Genomic DNA, 16,809 nt, shown 5'->3' with positions numbered 1-16,809 from the left:
CACCAGAGGTCAGACTGCAGCTAATCTGAAGGAAAGTGAACTGTGGTGGAAAGGACCTTCATTTCTGACTGCACCGAATCCATTGGAAGAGAGCGATGAAGATCAAAGCGATGAAGATGTGACTAGTGAGCTAAGGCAAGGTCAGCAGATCATTGTGCAACTCAGTAGCGGCAGTGATGAAAAGGGAATGGAACCTGTGCTGGATTTACTGAAGTACAGTAAGCTGAAGCGAGTTCTGCGAGTCACCGCTTGGATCAAGCGGTTTGTGCACAATGCAAGTTCAAGCTCCAAGATGCGAGGTGAGCTGACTGCTGAGGAAATGTTTGAGGACGAGAAGTACTGGATAAAGGTGACACAAGACAGCAGCTTTAGTCATGAAATCAATTTGCTGAAAGCTGGTAAGAACCTGAACGCAGATTCAAAAATCAGAGACTTAAAACCTTTCCTTGACGAAGATGAATTGCTCTGTGTTGGAGGCAGACTGCAACAGTCAGACTTCAGTTACAGAGAAAAACATCCATGGATTCTGCCCAACAAAAACAGATATTGCGAGCTGCTGGTTCAGCACAATCATGAATTTATCATGCATTCTGGTCTGAGAGACACACTAGTACAAATTAGAAGTAGATACTGGATTTTGCGAGCCAGACAAATTGTGAAAACTATTCTGTCAAAATGTACTGTGTGCAAAAGATTTAAAGCAAAACCCGCACAGCAGGACACTGCTCCATTACCACGAGACAGAATATCAGAGACCCCCCCATTTGAAGTAACTGGCATAGACTTTGCAGGTCCACTGTATGTGAAGAATGATCGTGCACTATGCAAGGCTTATGTTGCTCTGTTCACATGTGCTGTCACGAGAGCAGTGCATTTGGAGCTAGTTTCAAGTCAGTCAACAGAAAGTTTCTTGTTAGCACTCAAGCGATTTGTTTCCAGAAGAGGGCTGTGCAGGGTCATCTATTCGGACAATGCCAAAACCTTTAAAAGAGCAAACCAAGACCTTAGTGAGCTGTGGAAAGCCATCAAAGATCCACAAATTCTGGATTACTTCTCAGGGAAGGGCATTACTTGGCGTTTCATTGTAGAACGAGCAGCCTGGTGGGGTGGATTTTGGGAGAGGCTTGTAAGGTCTGTGAAAACGAGCCTGAGGAAGGTGCTAGGAAAGGCATCGCTCACCTTTGAAGAAATGTCTACACTCCTTGCAGAAGTAGAGGCCACACTGAATTCCAGGCCCCTCACCTTTGTCCACAATGAGCTTGATGAACCGCAGCCACTAACACCAGCTCACTTCTTGGTGGGTGAACGACTCACTTCACTGCCTCCAAAACCATTTCCGGCAGACTATGATCATCCCACTGTGAGTAAAGAGGATATGACAAAAAGGTGGAGATACAGGAACCGACTCATGACCAACCTGTGGAATCGCTGGAGGAAGGACTATCTACTGGACCTGAAATCTGCACATTCCTGCAACACACAGAAACCTACTGAGTTGAAGATGGGTGACATTGTTCTCATAGGAGATGCCAACATGCCGAGACAAACCTGGAAATTAGGAAAAATTGAAGAGCTGTTCCCAGGCCGAGATGGCAAAGTTAGATCCTGTGCTGTTCGCACAACCACAGGGACTGTGTTAAAGAGACCCATTCAATTGCTTTACGCATTAGAGATTTAAATTGATGAACAGTTGTTCATGGGGGGAGGATGTTGTGAATTAATTAGAATAAAAATGTTTAATTAATTATCTTTAAATAACAACAGAAACAGTTTTATTTATAAGGTTGTTCAGCTTTAAGAAAGGTCTACCCATAATGCATAGTGGGCGAGAGCGCGCAGATAGAAAAAAAGATAGAGAAGAAAGTGAGATTGATTACATGTGTGTTCGCTGTATATGTATACTCCTGTTCAAACTTCAGTAAAGAGTTCGTTTATTTTAATTCAAGTCGTCAGTGGTCATTACTGCTTGTTAAGGAAGAAAAGACACAATAGCTTCACAGTCTTTCTGTTGCACTAAACCTGAATTTACATACCCCCCCCAGTTATTATAGGGTTACATTACATCTGGAAACATCTGAGAACATTCCCAAGAATCCCAGCCCCAGAAATGTGAGATGTCAGATGAAGAGGACTTCTTTTCATCAATGAAGGCAAGCCCTCCAGATGCCACAGGTGAACTGTGAAATGCTCTTCTGAAAGCATGGAGCTTCTTCATACGTTCCCATGTGTAAAGGAATTGTCTCTATACGTTTGAATACAGGACGTCCTGCTTCGGCAGCCTGTGAACGTTTGTTCAGTTGTGCTGGGCAACTGTTCACTGCCAAGCGAGCTAGGATTGACTGTACAAACTTTGAAAATCAACTTTGGTAAATCTAAATAAGGCATTTAAGAAATGAAGTGTCTATTGTGTGATTGAAATTTTGTTGTTTCTGGTAGTTCAGTTTTCTGATAATTCTAAATATAGTGACCTATAAATTCAGCTTTTAAGGAGTGAAGCATTTGTTGTATAATGTCTTTTTTTACAGGTTAAATACTTAGCTAATGCCTTTTCAAGAGCTGAACATTTAGTTTTCAGTAAATGTTTGTTATTTATAACATTTAGTAGTTCAGTTCTTTTTTTTACTATATGACACCTATAAGTGGGTTGGGTATCGTTTCAATTATAGTGATTCTGCTTTTGCTTACAAATTACATTTCTTATTGATTCCCAGTTTTGATTTTAATAAGGTATATATTAGATTTAGATATCAAACATTTATAATGTGTCTTATTGCAAAACATTCTGTTGCAGCTTAATACAATTAACAAAAATTACAAAAACTGAAATCAAACGTAATTTAAAATGTATTTATTTTTTTAATTTAAAATAACACTGCATTGTTTTCTTTTTATTAAATAGACTATAGACTGCTGTCACTTCAAAATCAAACAGGCAAGGCAAGTTTATTTATATTGCACATTTCATACACAATGGCTTTACATAGAAGAAATTAAAATAATAAAAAAAAAAAAAAAAAAAATACATGCATCCAATATAATGACACGTGTGTGCTTTCTTTCCCAACTGTTCACATTTACTTTGGACAAAACTGATTGCGTTTATGAGGATATTTTGGCATAATTTTGTGTATATTTATGATCCATTCAAGCATAAGAAGATATGAAAGGTTATATTTAATATCTGTGCAAATCCATTGAAATCCATTCATACACATTCTTATTATACATGAACTTAATATTTGTTGAAAAAGGAACATGATGGAGTATTTATCAGGTTAGATGAATCACACTGCTGCTTTCTGAAAGGAGAAATACAGAAATATAACACAAAGATTAATATAACATCAGATTTCTGCTTCAGTTTTCAATATTTCTCTGTATATGATGTGTGTGTCTCACCATTTCTGTGACTCCACCTGACACATCAGAATAAATCTGTGAAAACGAGAAACTGCGAATGAAAAACACGGAACATCAGATTATAGCAGTTCCAGTGGTCAAACAGCAGAGCGACAATTAATAAATCAGACATTGAATAAGAGCACCTGCCAAATGCTTACAGTTGTGGTGATAAATGTACATGCAACTTGCAGAATCTACAGAAGGTGATTATATAAAAAAAAAAATACTTGAACTGAATTTCACATAATAACATGTTTTCCTAAAGTTCACCAGACAAAATAACTATAAACTTATGACCATAACTTTAAGTGTGAATGATGCTTTTCCTGTATATAGAGTGACTGAAAAGTTATAGTGTAGAACTTCTCGGTTACGTCTGAAACCCCTGTTTCTAGTCGACATATCGACTGATTGGGGTCATGCTTAGGGAGCCTGTCATCTTTGAGTATTGTTAAAAAGAGCCAATGCACATTGCCGTGTGTGAATTGCATCACAAGCTCCGCCTCGCAGCGCGGGTATAAATACAGAAGTGGATGCACACACCAGTTGTTTTTCACTGAGGAGCCGAGTGGAGCCCGGAGTCAGTGGTGGTCCAGCAATAGTGGCGACGAGACTACGTCTCCGTTCCCTCCTTCAGGGAACGAGGGTTACATACGTAACCAAGATATTCCCTTTCAGTTCGGTCACGTTCTACGTAGTCGGCGCATCAACTGATTGGGATCCCTATTAAAACGCCACTAGTGCTGCCACCTTCCAGTGCCTAGACAAAAGCCTCTTGATCCTCCTGCATATTGAGGCGGAGATAGGACAGGGCTTAGGCCAGGAAAGTCACTGCTGTTCCAGAGGACCACTGGGAAAGCATTAACCTTACGTTGGAAGAAATACACTGCGGAAGACACATCCTGCCCGTAGGGAGGTAACATGTGGAGAATAACACATATGGACTGAGCGAATTACCGGGCAGTACAACATGTCACTGAGGTGGCTCCAGCAGAACACGGGAGACGCAACCGGTCAGTGACGGCAGAGCAGGCTCTGCCAAGGGAAGACACGGGCTCGCCACAGGGAGCCGTACCGTGGAAGACTACACATATGGGATCTCCGTAGAGATCACAACAGATGGACCCAGCCAAACACAGTTTCCACCAGTGCATACGAGTGATAGGCCTAGCATCGGACGCTCCGCCAACTCAACAGTGTTCGGCAAAAGGGGAACTTAACTGGAGCAAGAGCGGTGCACGTATCCAGTCCATAGGAGGGGAATGGCGCAGCAAGCCGACACTACGAACTGGGCTAACAGTGAACCTGGCTTCATGTGAAGGGAGCCCATGGAAGAAACCGGCTCGACACATAGGCTTGCTCCCCTCAGGAACCTGACGATCAAATCTTGCGTCTGCCATATGCCCCAGGAGCCTCTGAAAGTTTCAGTGGGACCCTTCCTTCAGGTCGAACGCTGCTGACCAGTCTTGGGGACAGAGCATTGGAAGTGTGTTTCTGTGTTTGTAACTTGAACAGAAGCTTGAAAAAGGGCCCGAAGCAGGGCCTGAGTGTGTAGAGTAGATGACAGGCTCCCTTAGCGTGATCCCAGTCAGTCGAACGTGAGCGACTGAAAGTGAACTGATTTTACACATTCAGACACCAGAGAAGATAGGTTCATGAATAAAGATACATAACAGTGTTTGATCTTAAACATCATAAATACTCACAGTTTGGTTTGCCGCCATTCATGCTGTTGTGTCTGAACATCAGCTCCTTTTCCGGCTCATTAGATTGTTCATGTTTGTCCTTTTTGTTGGACATTTTCCCCTATCTCTGGGGAGAGGGTGAGAGGGTGTTCTTTAATACTTTAGTCTTACATGTCTATTGATATAGTTTTAATATCATAAATATATGGCAATTGTTAGGGTCGTTTGTTTGTTATTGTTGTGTTTGTTTGTGTTTTCTTCATTATAATATTTTTTGTATATATTTTGCAACTATTTAGTAACTTTATATATCGATTAAAATGTTTAACATGGTTATTTTTACATTCCCCCTTTTTGCATTTGTAAAATATATAGATTTTTTTACCCCTTAACAGATCTTGTATCAATTAAGTAACTTTAGATTTGATAAAAAGTGGCAGGTCTTTTAAAATAACTATTTACATCACTATACCATTTACAACATCGGATTTTTGCTCATTTTAGAAAACTGTTACAAACTAAAAATGTAAATTTTAAATCTGAAATACTGTTTTTCTAAAGAATTGTTCTTACGTCTGTTAATATAGTATAATATTACAGATTTTTGGCCATTGTTATTTTTTACATTTTTATTTTTACATTCTTATGTATATTTAGAATATATATATATATATATATATATATATATATATATATATATATATATATATATATATACACATTTTTAAACCACACAACAGATCTTGTATCAGTTTAGTAACTTTAGATTTGAGGAAAAAGGGCAGGTCTCTTGAAAAAGATCTACTTATATCACTGTAATATTTTACAGCTTTCTTAGCTTTAGCTTTGTACTCATTTTAGAGAATTCTGTTACAAACTCATCAATGTCCAGTTCATGTATTATTGCTTTTTCATGAGATAAAAGCACATTTCCTTTCGGAACAAGAAATCTGTGCATGTTGTGTTTTATTAGGCTACTAGAATATGGCAAAAATTCACTAATAGTTCTAATAAAGTTCATTGGCTGTTACTGTCGTTAAATTGCTTCATAATTCAGCTCGTCCGTTTACCTCAGAGGTAGCGAAGTTAAAGGGGGTTGGGAAGACAACAGAAAATAACATATCTGGAGCTGAATTTGAATATTGCACCAATTTTGTGATTGGCTGTTATGTGGTGTGGGGCCAGGGTGGGCCAAGCTTCTGATTGGGTGGGCCAGGCCCCCCGTGGCCCCCCGTGGCCTGTTTTGGAGTTTGGTTTACCTTGTGCATCAACACATGCAACATGATGTTTTGCTGTTTATCTGCTGTGGTTTGTTTAAGTAGGGTAGGCTCATAAAAAGGCACAAGTTTCTCCCACTGCAGAGACTCAGCTGTGGTTCGCTCATGTACAGGTGCTGGTCATAAAATTAGAATATCATCAAAAAGTTGATTTATTTCAAGAATTCAACTTAACAGGTGAAATTAATATATTATATAGACTCATTACATGCAAAGTGAGATATTTCAAGCCTTTATTTGATATAATTTTGATGATTATGGCTTACAGCTTATGAAACCAAGAAATCAAAATTAGAATATTACATGAAATCACACAGTAATTACACAATAATATCATGGTTATTGAACCAGGTTTTGGTTATTTTGGCAGTGTGGGCAGGTGCAAATCCTGCTGGAAAATGAAGTCAGCATGAAGTGCTCTGGACTAGGGATGGGCATTCGATTAAATTTTCTTAGTCGATCGTCGGGAGAATTAACGATCGACTATCGATTAATCATTAATATTTTTATATTGAAATTCATTATTTCTTTAACTTTTTATGAATTAAAAATGCTATGAAAATACAAAAATACAGTTTGTTTGTCCTCGATGAGATCTTTATTACAAGAAGATCAACAGTGAAACTGGACGTTCGGTAGACTTGAAGTTATGCCCTGCGGTGCTCTAAAACAGGGGAACCTGCAGCTGCGAGCAGGCGTTCTTAAACAGAGACCCATGGCCACTTCATCCGTTTCCTGTGATCGGATAGCTATCCGATTGTGAAAAGCCCAAATGTAAATGCCCTCCGAAACGCATTCGAGACGGATTTAAACCCGATCGCTCAAACCACTTCAGGAGGAGATCTGAGACGCATTCCAGACGAAACTGGACAAGTGTAAATGCATCTGGTTGTTGAAACCACATGTGTAAATTTGACTTAACGTTATCCCAAAAATGCTAAGAAATAAACGTGTGAGAGCGTGTTATAGGCTATGTCATGTTATAGCCAGATATGACGACGCTACTTCAACACGCATCACCACAGATGAGCATCTATTCATCAAGCCAACGTGCAAACTATCGCAAATCAAAGTGAAAGTCATTCATCAACACACAATCATCTTCATTAAAAGTAAAGAACCGAAATGATCTTACCAGGGCTGTTGCCGCAATATCTTGTCGCGGTCTTTGATTTAGACATTTTCGCTGATGATCAATAAAATGCAGCTCATATCAGTTGCTTTCGGTGACGTGCAACAATTTAAATGCATATAGCGCGGGAATTCAAGATCGGATTTATATCCGTTTTGCAAAAACACATTTATGTGACCAGGTGTAAATGGAATCGTTTTGATAAATCAGATAGCTATCCGATCTGAGAAAACGCATGAAGTTCCCATTGAACTTCTGCACCAGTCTACTGATTTCTGTTGAGAAAGATAAGCATGTTGACATGATCTGGGATCAGATGCGACCGCAACCTGGTGACAGCCAGTCCAGCCGCCGAAAACACCCGCTCTGAGGGGACTAACGTTGCCGGGATGCACAGGTACCTCCGCGCTAAAATGAATTCCATTGCTTCAAGACTCACACTACGCAACGCAACCTGCATTAGATTAATCGATAACAAATAAACGTGATCGACGAAATTCTTAACGATCAATTATCGATCGTCGATTAATCATGCCCATCCCTACTCTGGACATGTCCTGGTAGACGGCTGCGTTGACTCTGGATTTAATAAAGCACAGTGGACCAAAGTCCTCTTTTCTGATGAGAGCAAATTTTGCATCTCATTTGGAAACCAAGGTCCCAGAGTCTGGAGGAAGAATGGAGAGGCACACAATCCCAGATGCCTGAAGTCCAGTGTGGAGTTTCCACAGTCAGTGATGGTTTGGGGTGCCATGTCATCGGCTGGTGTTGGTCCACTGTGTTTTCTGAGGTCCGAGGTCAACACAGCCGTCTACCAGGAAGCTTTAGAGCACTTCATGCTTCCTGCTGCTGACCAACTTTATGCAGATGCAGATTTCATTTTCCAACAGGACTTGGCACCTGCACACAGTGCCAAAGCTTCCAGTACCTGGTTTAAGGACCATGGTATCCCTGTTCTTAATTGGCCAGCAAACTCGCCTGACCTTAACCCTATAGAAAATCTATGGGGTATTGTGAAGAGGAAGATGCGATACGCCAGACCCAACAATGCAGAAGAGCTGAAGGCCCCTATCACAGCAACCAGGGCTCTCATAACACCTGAGCACTGCCACAGACTGATCGACTCCATGCCACGCCGCATTGCTGCAGTCATTCAGGCAAAAGGAGCCCCAACTAAGTATTGAGTGCTGTACATGCTCATACTTTTACTGTTCATTCTTTTCAGTTGGCCAGCATTTCTAAAAATCCTTTTTTTGTATTGGTCTTATGTAATATTCTAATTTTCTGGGATTTTGATTTCTTGGTTTCATAAGCTGTAAGCCATAATCATCAAAATTATAACAAATAAAATAAAATAATTATATAATAATATATAATTATATAATAAAATAAAATAATTTTATTTATTTTTTTATTTTGTTTCCTAAACATTATAAGGAACGCTGTATTTTGTTTGGCTGCCAATTTTTATTTTCAGATGGTTTTATTGTAGTATTTGGATCTGGAGATGAGAGAACTAATGTAATGTTAACATGAGCAGACATGAACATGTTTAAGTTGTAAGGCCTGCCCAATCGGTCCAACGTCAGTTTACTGCTCGTTACTGTCATTTCCATGTGGCAAAGTAATTTGATTCCAATTAAGCTTTACCTGACTCCATTTTATCACAACCTCGAATTTAGGTTAGAATGCCAATTAGTTATTGCTCATTTATATAACAGTACTATAAAGTGTTGCCATCATGTGAAACTCCTTGTAATGCATTTATGACTGATTTTTATTATTATTATTATTATTATTTTTTTCTTCTTTCAATTAGACGATTAAGATCTTATGCAACAATATACACTACTGTTCAAAATTTCGGGGTCTACAATTGCTAATACAAATAAGTGACAGTAAAGATTTATATTATTATTATTATTTTGAAAAAATGCAGTTCTTTTTTAAAAATTTTATTCATCAATAAATCCTGAAAAAAACAACACCATAGGTTCAAAAAAAAAAAAAAAATTAAGCAGCACAACTGTTTCTACATTGATAATAAATCCTCATATTAGAGTGATTTGTGAAGGATCATGTGACACTGAAGACTGGAGTAATGATGCTGAACATTCAGCTTTGATCACAGGAATAAATTACACTTTACTGTATATTCACATAGAACACAGCGGCTTTACATTGGAATAATATTTCACAATATTACTTTTTTTTTCTTTTTTTTTTTGATGAAATAAATGCAGGTTTGATGAGCCTAAGAGACTTTTTTCTAAAATATAAAATGTTTGACCAGTACATATATGATACTTTGTCAAAGAATTCCATAACCAGAATTTATTAAAATACTACTCTATAGATATTATCAATCCATAAGCCTTAATCTAATCAGCAGTTTCTGATTCACCTTCAGTGACATTTGGAAAATAATATCCATATGTTATAGAAACTGTCAATGAAAAAAAAAAAAAAGAAAAGTCAACAGTTTCATTCAGTTTCATTCCCTGTCTTGTGATTTTATATCACTGTTATGGAAAAACTCTATGCCTTCTATATAGATATCGTACAAAACATAAAAGAAAACAGAAAACTATAAAATTAGGGTTGATAATCAAATCACAATTCATAAATCATAATTTGTCTATAGACATAAATGTCTTGATTTAAATAATTAAAAAAACCTTAAAAATCACCTTGTGCTGAGCTGAAGAGAGGAGACATCCAGTGCAGCGCTGAGAGATCAGACCGGCCAGAAAGATCAGCTTTTATACTGTGTGTGAACTCCTCCCTCTGGTGCTGCTATAGGCTGATACAGGATCAATATCATAAACTCACACAGTCACAGTTATTCAAGCCAACGCTCGTTACTGAACAAAACAACATTAAACCAGATATTATCTTCTAGAAATATTGTGGCAAATTACTTGTGATATTCCTCATTTGTAAGTGGATAAAAGCACCTGCTAAATTAATAAATGTACAGTAGGCTATAGGCTATTTGTATTTTGTGCTGTATTTTTATTTAGTATTTCGTTGTTTAATTTATTCATATCTGTTTCATGAAATTATGTTTCATTAAAGTTCGGGAGGAGCACGTATCAGAGAGTATGGGCGTCGGAACCATTATACACTTTTTAAAACCATGATATTGGACCCACTTACTTTTAACGTCTCTAATTCAGCGCATTTGTCTTTTCGCTTTTCAGAGCCGCCGTCAGTCAAATCCAATTATTAGGTAATTCCCTAATAAATTAAACTCCATTTCCGCTGAATCGCTACATTATATTTCTCAACGAGCCGCAACTGACGAAAGTAACCGCCCGTTGTACTCTTCCAGTCAAATATTGCGTTGCAAACATCAATAACAGCTTTAAATTGTCATTGCTGGCAGATGATGGTATTAGCGGGATAATCCACAGATAGCTGTGCATTAATGCACGACGTGGAGGCAAAGAACCGTGAATCGGAGTTTAGTGTAGGCTACTTGTTTTAATTAAAAGGCACCAGAATAGCCTACATGAAATGGTATTTTTACTCCAGTAACATTTTTCTGGGGGAGGACCCGCCCACTTTTTTTTCTTCCGACGCCCATGCATGAGAGGAAGCATATAAAGACTAGGCTATATATAGGATATGTGTTTGATGGATGTGGATGTATGTAGGATGTGTTCACTAGGCTATACAAAACTCAAACACAATCAAACATTTAAAAAAGATTCTTTATTTCCGACCGCGTATGAGAAAGACGAGGCGTTAATGTCTGGGGTTTCCATTTGTGGGCAGGTTTATAAACTAAATTTATACAGCAAGTACTGTAGCTAACAGCAGGAAAAGAACAAAATGGAACACTTTTTCAAACACGTAGGCTACGGTGTGAATCACAATGTTCCACAAATGTACAAAGAAAACAAATAAAAATAAAAGATAACAGTCACACTTCCATATCTTCCCCTCAGTAAGTTCTCTTTCACAATACTCAATTTGTGTTAATTTTCCCTTTTCAGCTTTATGCAAATAATTGTTACGTTCTCAAAAATAAAACAGAATACCCAAAACTGTTTATGTGAGCATGATAAACAACGGTAGTGGCTTTTTATGCTTTCTGGATAAAGAACAAAACGGAAACATGATTACAGTTACATTCTTATAAGCCACTCACACACTTGTAAGACCGAAATAAACACACTGAACACTCTTCAATTAACATTACTCATTCTCATCTCTTCTCTCATCAATAAACTTGGATGAACGTTGACATTACAAACAGTGCACAGCTAGCCAAATACCTTCTTTGAGTGAATATAAGTATTTACAATAAAAAAATAAAATAAAAAAATAAATAAAATTACACTCACTCTGTAAGGCGCTGAACCGCACAAGAGATCACGCAGCAGTCATCTCACGTGAACTCACTCTTCGTTCTCCTCTCTGACAATATTTTATCACAGAGACAGAAGTATTGTTTACATTCTCCTCAATAATAACATGAGCTGTAGTAATAAGCTCAAATAACATGTAACGATTCCATTGAACAAACACTCAAGCTCAATCACGTCACTGTGGAATGTATGATCGTTCCACACAAATCGCTGGCACTCGGGCAGCGTTGCCAGATTGATTTAAGATTTCCAGCCCAACTACAGCTTAAAACCCGCCCATTTAAAAAAATACCAGCCCAAAATACATACTGTTATTAAAACTGTTATACAATAAAACACACAGAATTTATTTTCTTATTAAACAACCAGACTAACAAATCGCAGAGCACCATGCTCGCGCCATATTTCCAGTGCATCTTTTTTAAAATATAAATAATAATTTTAATAAAACACAAGGTCTACATCAGAAACCTCAGAAGGGGACAACATTTTTTATTGTCAGAACTACAGTTCTTCTTGTTCTTATTGTTGTTATTTTTTATTGTTCTATACTATTGTCAGAACTACAGTTCTTCTCTAATAGGTCAATTCTCAAATCATTTCATTACACTTTAGTTTTTGTATTAGTGCTTAAAGGAGTTGTATGTAGTTTTCAGTGGCCTCTAGCGGTGATGTTTCAGATTGCAACCAATAAGTTTACAAGCGCGTGCTCGAATTTATGAGTGAGCACTGTGTGTACCGGCCAGACTGAGACGCAACACACAAAGCATCCCACAACAAGCTGGAAACTCAGGTAAACTCCCACTGCAACGTTAAAATAATAGGCTACTTTTATCAGCTTGACGTTGAACTAATGCTCCATGCTCGTAATGTTACCATGATAAGTATGGAACCCTATCAACCGTGCCGAATTTTGCCACTGCAAGCACCACTTCACTAGCCTGGCAAGCCAGACCTACATCAAGATGTTTAATCTGGAAACTCACCATAGACACGGCTCAATCCGAGGGGCGGGATACACGGCTGTCTAGTGAATAATTTTAATGTGAGATTACAACCCCTTCACACACAGGCAATAAAAAAGGACTCATTTTGGTAAAAAAGCTACATACAGCACCTTTAAACGGACAGTATGGAATTTTTATCCACTAGGGGTCGCTAACCTCTTTACAATAACAAAGGCGTGGTTTGATGACGCAACATTTGCTAAGAATTATGGATCTTGTCAACGTCAAGCCGACCAATCTAATAATGTTTATGGATGAGTAAATACATCGATGCTTTTATCATGACTGTGATATGAAGCAGTTCGGGATTGCTAAGAGTCAGCTATCAGCTCCACACGCGACGCGAGCTCCCGCGAATATAAAAGGAATAAGGACATATCATTCTACCGAACTACACGCAGAATTACTACTCACAGGTCAGTTTATTAGACAAATTAAACTTGTGAGGTAACGCAGCGCTGTTTCACCTGGTCTAACGTTACACTAGCACACTAAACTGCATTTAAATGTGTTGAAATTTATGTGTTAGTTTGTCTGTATGAGACTAGCAGTAAACTAGATCAACATTAGAATAACATACAGATCATATTCTAACATTTTATCATTGTTGAACTATATAACATTGATTAGTTTTATGTAAATGTGCTCACCTGTTTAATAAAGTACATGTAGGAGCGGTCGAAGTCTCGGACGTGGAGCTCTTGTTTATATACTGTCTATGGGAGCTCTCGGCATCTCGAAAACACCGCGCTGATACTGATTCTCGTTTGAGTTCTCCGTTTTTATCCGAAGTCTGCTTGCCATGGTCCATAATGTTTGAACGAAACAACAACAGCGTGCAAATAGACATTGCGAACTACAAAGTTGTCCGCGTCTGTCGCCTTGGTTACTATCAGAGGGCTCTGGTTTATAGCTCTGGTTGCCATGGCAGCACGAGCGGAAACCAGGGACAACGCGGATATGACGCCATTGACGGCGACAAAACGGAAATAAAGAAACGGGACGTTTCTCGAATTAAATTACAGATTTCTCCTGGTTTGAAAGTTGTTGAAAAAAGTCAAGATAATGTAAGTAACACAACTAAAAATATATATATATATAACATAGATATAGTGATTTTTGCTATTTTTAAAGCAAAACAGTTACATATTGTGCCTTCAAAAATGTTTGCTTTTTTTACAGCTAATTAATTTTTTTATATTATTAAAATTATTATTATTATTTAACTTACAGACCACTGGGTGAATCAAGATGTATTCTCGTTTTTTTCCTTCTTTTAATTTTAAATAAAATAACGACTGAATGATACACTGAATCGTCACTAGACACTACATCAGCTACCTGTGTATTATCAGCTACCTGTTATTAGGTTTAAGAAATGATCAAACATGACATCAGAATTGTACAGCAAAATAAAAGTGTGCTATAATAGCATAAACACGCTTACCGTTTAATATGGAGTTAACGTAGAGAATCTCCGCAGAACTGATGAAAACGTCTCTATTATAGAACAATTATAGAACTATGAAATTATAGAACCAACTTTGTACAGTCACAACCAGATAGATTAATAGATCGTTGCCGAGGTAAAGCCATTTCTGACCAGGCCAGTGTGCACATCCATGATGCTGGAGAGTAGCGGTAGTCCCATACGATTCCTAGTGTCATCTTTTAAAAGCGAGACGAGGGAAAATGCTCGCTCAACATGGGCATTGGAAACAGGCAGAACAAGAAGTCTTATGACACCATGTGCCAATTCCTGGAAACACTTGTGCCCCCCTGCATCTTTAAACGCTTCGACTTCGAGCCAAAACTTGTCAATGTCCTGATCATCAGAGAAGCTTGCGGTTGTCACATTCCTCCACTGCGATTCTAATGTACCAATGGGGCACGAGAAAAGATCAGCTGGCAAGTCCTTTACTCCAGGCCTATTTATAGTGGACATAACAGATTTCGGGCAGATGAGCTCCAGTTTGCGCAGGAATTCCATTGAAGCAGGTAAACGCAATTGGTACTGCTTTACAAGTTCTTTCAGAAAATCAGCGTTTGATTGACAGGGTCGGGAACAGACCACACAATCGCACATCTGTATAAAAGTGAATTCAACGCATCTTGACCTCGTGGGTTTTTGTGAGAGGAGTTTGATTTTGAGATAGCGGATTTTTGGTGATATAGTGACATTTATAGTGCGATTTGTTTAGTTATATTTAGGCTTAGCCTACATTTAAATTTACACATTGACTGATAGGCTAGAGACAGACAGACTATACATATAGTGACACATTAATAGATGCATAGATAGAAATATATATAGACAGATAGATTAATATATATATATATATATATATATATATATATATATATATATATATATATATATATATATACCCTCACCTAAAGGATTATTAGGAACACCATACTAATACTGTGTTTGACCCCTTTCTCCTTCAGAACTGCCTTAATTCTACGTGGCATTGATTCAACAAGGTGCTTAAAGCATTCTTTAGAAATGTTGGCCCATATTGATAGGATAGCATCTTGCAGTTGATGGAGATTTGTGGGATGCACATCCAGGGCACAAAGCTCCCGTTCCACCACATCCCAAAGATGCTCTATTGGGTTGAGATCTGGTGACTGTGGGGGCCATTTTAGTACAGTGAACTCATTGTCATGTTCAAGAAACCAATTTGAAATGATTAGAGCTTTGTGACATGGTGCATTATCCTGCTGGAAGTAGCCATCAGAGGATGGGTACATGGTGGTCATAAAGGGATGGACATGGTCAGAAACAATGCTCAGGTAGGCCGTGGCATTTAAACGTTGCCCAATTGGCACTAAGGGGCCTAAAGTGTGCCAAGAAAACATCCCCCACACCATTACACCACCACCACCAGCCTGCACAGTGGTAACAAGGCATGATGGATCCATGTTCTCATTCTGTTTACGCCAAATTCTGACTCTACCATCTGAATGTCTCAACAGAAATCGAGACTCATCAGACCAGGCAACATTTTTCCAGTCTTCAACTGTCCAATTTTGGTGAGCTTGTGCAAATTGTAGCCTCTTTTTCCGATTTGTAGTGGAGATGAGTGGTACCCGGTGGGGTCTTCTGCTGTTGTAGCCCATCCGCCTCAAGGTTGTGCGTGTTGTGGCTTCACAAATGCTTTGCTGAATACCTCGGTTGTAACGAGTGGTTATTTCAGTCAAAGTTGCTCTTCTATCAGCTTGAATCAGTCGGCCCATTCTCCTCTGACCTCTAGCATCAACAAGGCATTTTCGCCCACAGGACTGCCGCATACTGGATGTTTTTCCCTTTTCACACCATTCTTTGTAAACCCTAGAAATGGTTGTGCGTGAAAATCCCAGTAACTGAGCAGATTGTGAAATACTCAGACCAGCCCGTCTGGCACCAACAACCATGCCACGCTCAAAATTGCTTAAATCACCTTTCTTTCCCATTCTGACATTCAGTTTGGAGTTCAGGAGATTGTCTTGCCCAGGACTACACCCCTAAATGCATTGAAGCAACTGCCATGTGATTGGTTGATTAGATAATTGCATTAATGAGAAATTGAACAGGTGTTCCTAATAATCCTTTAGGTGAGTGTATAGATACATAGATAGATTAAGAGATAGATAGATAAATAAAAATGGAGGCTCCACAGAAGAGATGCCGTACATCTGTGGTGTGGGAGAATTTCGATTTGGAAACCCCAAATAAAGTGAGATGTGTGTATTGTGATCAGCAGCTAGCCTACTGCAACAATACATCATCCATGATGCACCATTTGAGGAGCACTCATCCTGCCATTTTGCAGGGTGCAGAGGATGGTAGCATTCCCCCTGTACCTAGGCCCGCTATGACACTGCTGGGCCATCTAAGCAAGGTATGCATTGATTGAAATATAATTATTTGTATGTCCTTGCTAA

General features: G+C 38.6%; 2 long non-coding RNA genes across 4 annotated transcripts in view; both read right to left on the bottom strand.

The window, feature by feature from the left end:
• Window positions 1-16,809, bottom strand: part of LOC311277362 — a 117,766-nt gene that overhangs the window by 47,624 nt on the left and 53,333 nt on the right. The window lies entirely within an intron of this gene.
• On the bottom strand, window positions 2,834-12,016 carry LOC311277885. 3 transcript variants are annotated; one of them, XR_014625343.1, is made up of 6 exons: window positions 10,656-10,968; window positions 10,187-10,299; window positions 6,347-6,480; window positions 5,109-5,214; window positions 3,400-3,451; window positions 2,834-3,299 (listed from the first exon to the last, which is right to left on the bottom strand). It is a non-coding gene; the product is annotated as an uncharacterized lncRNA (long non-coding RNA). The 3 variants fall into 3 exon arrangements; XR_014625342.1 differs by lacking the exons at window positions 6,347-6,480; window positions 10,656-10,968 and adding an exon at window positions 11,849-12,016; XR_014625344.1 differs by lacking the exon at window positions 6,347-6,480 and having other exon boundaries at window positions 10,656-10,956.

Source organism: Rutilus rutilus (assembly GCF_951802725.1).
Source record: "Rutilus rutilus genome assembly, chromosome: 18".
Taxonomy (NCBI): Eukaryota; Metazoa; Chordata; class Actinopteri; order Cypriniformes; family Leuciscidae; genus Rutilus; species Rutilus rutilus.
This window is presented reverse-complemented; position numbering and strand designations above follow the sequence as displayed.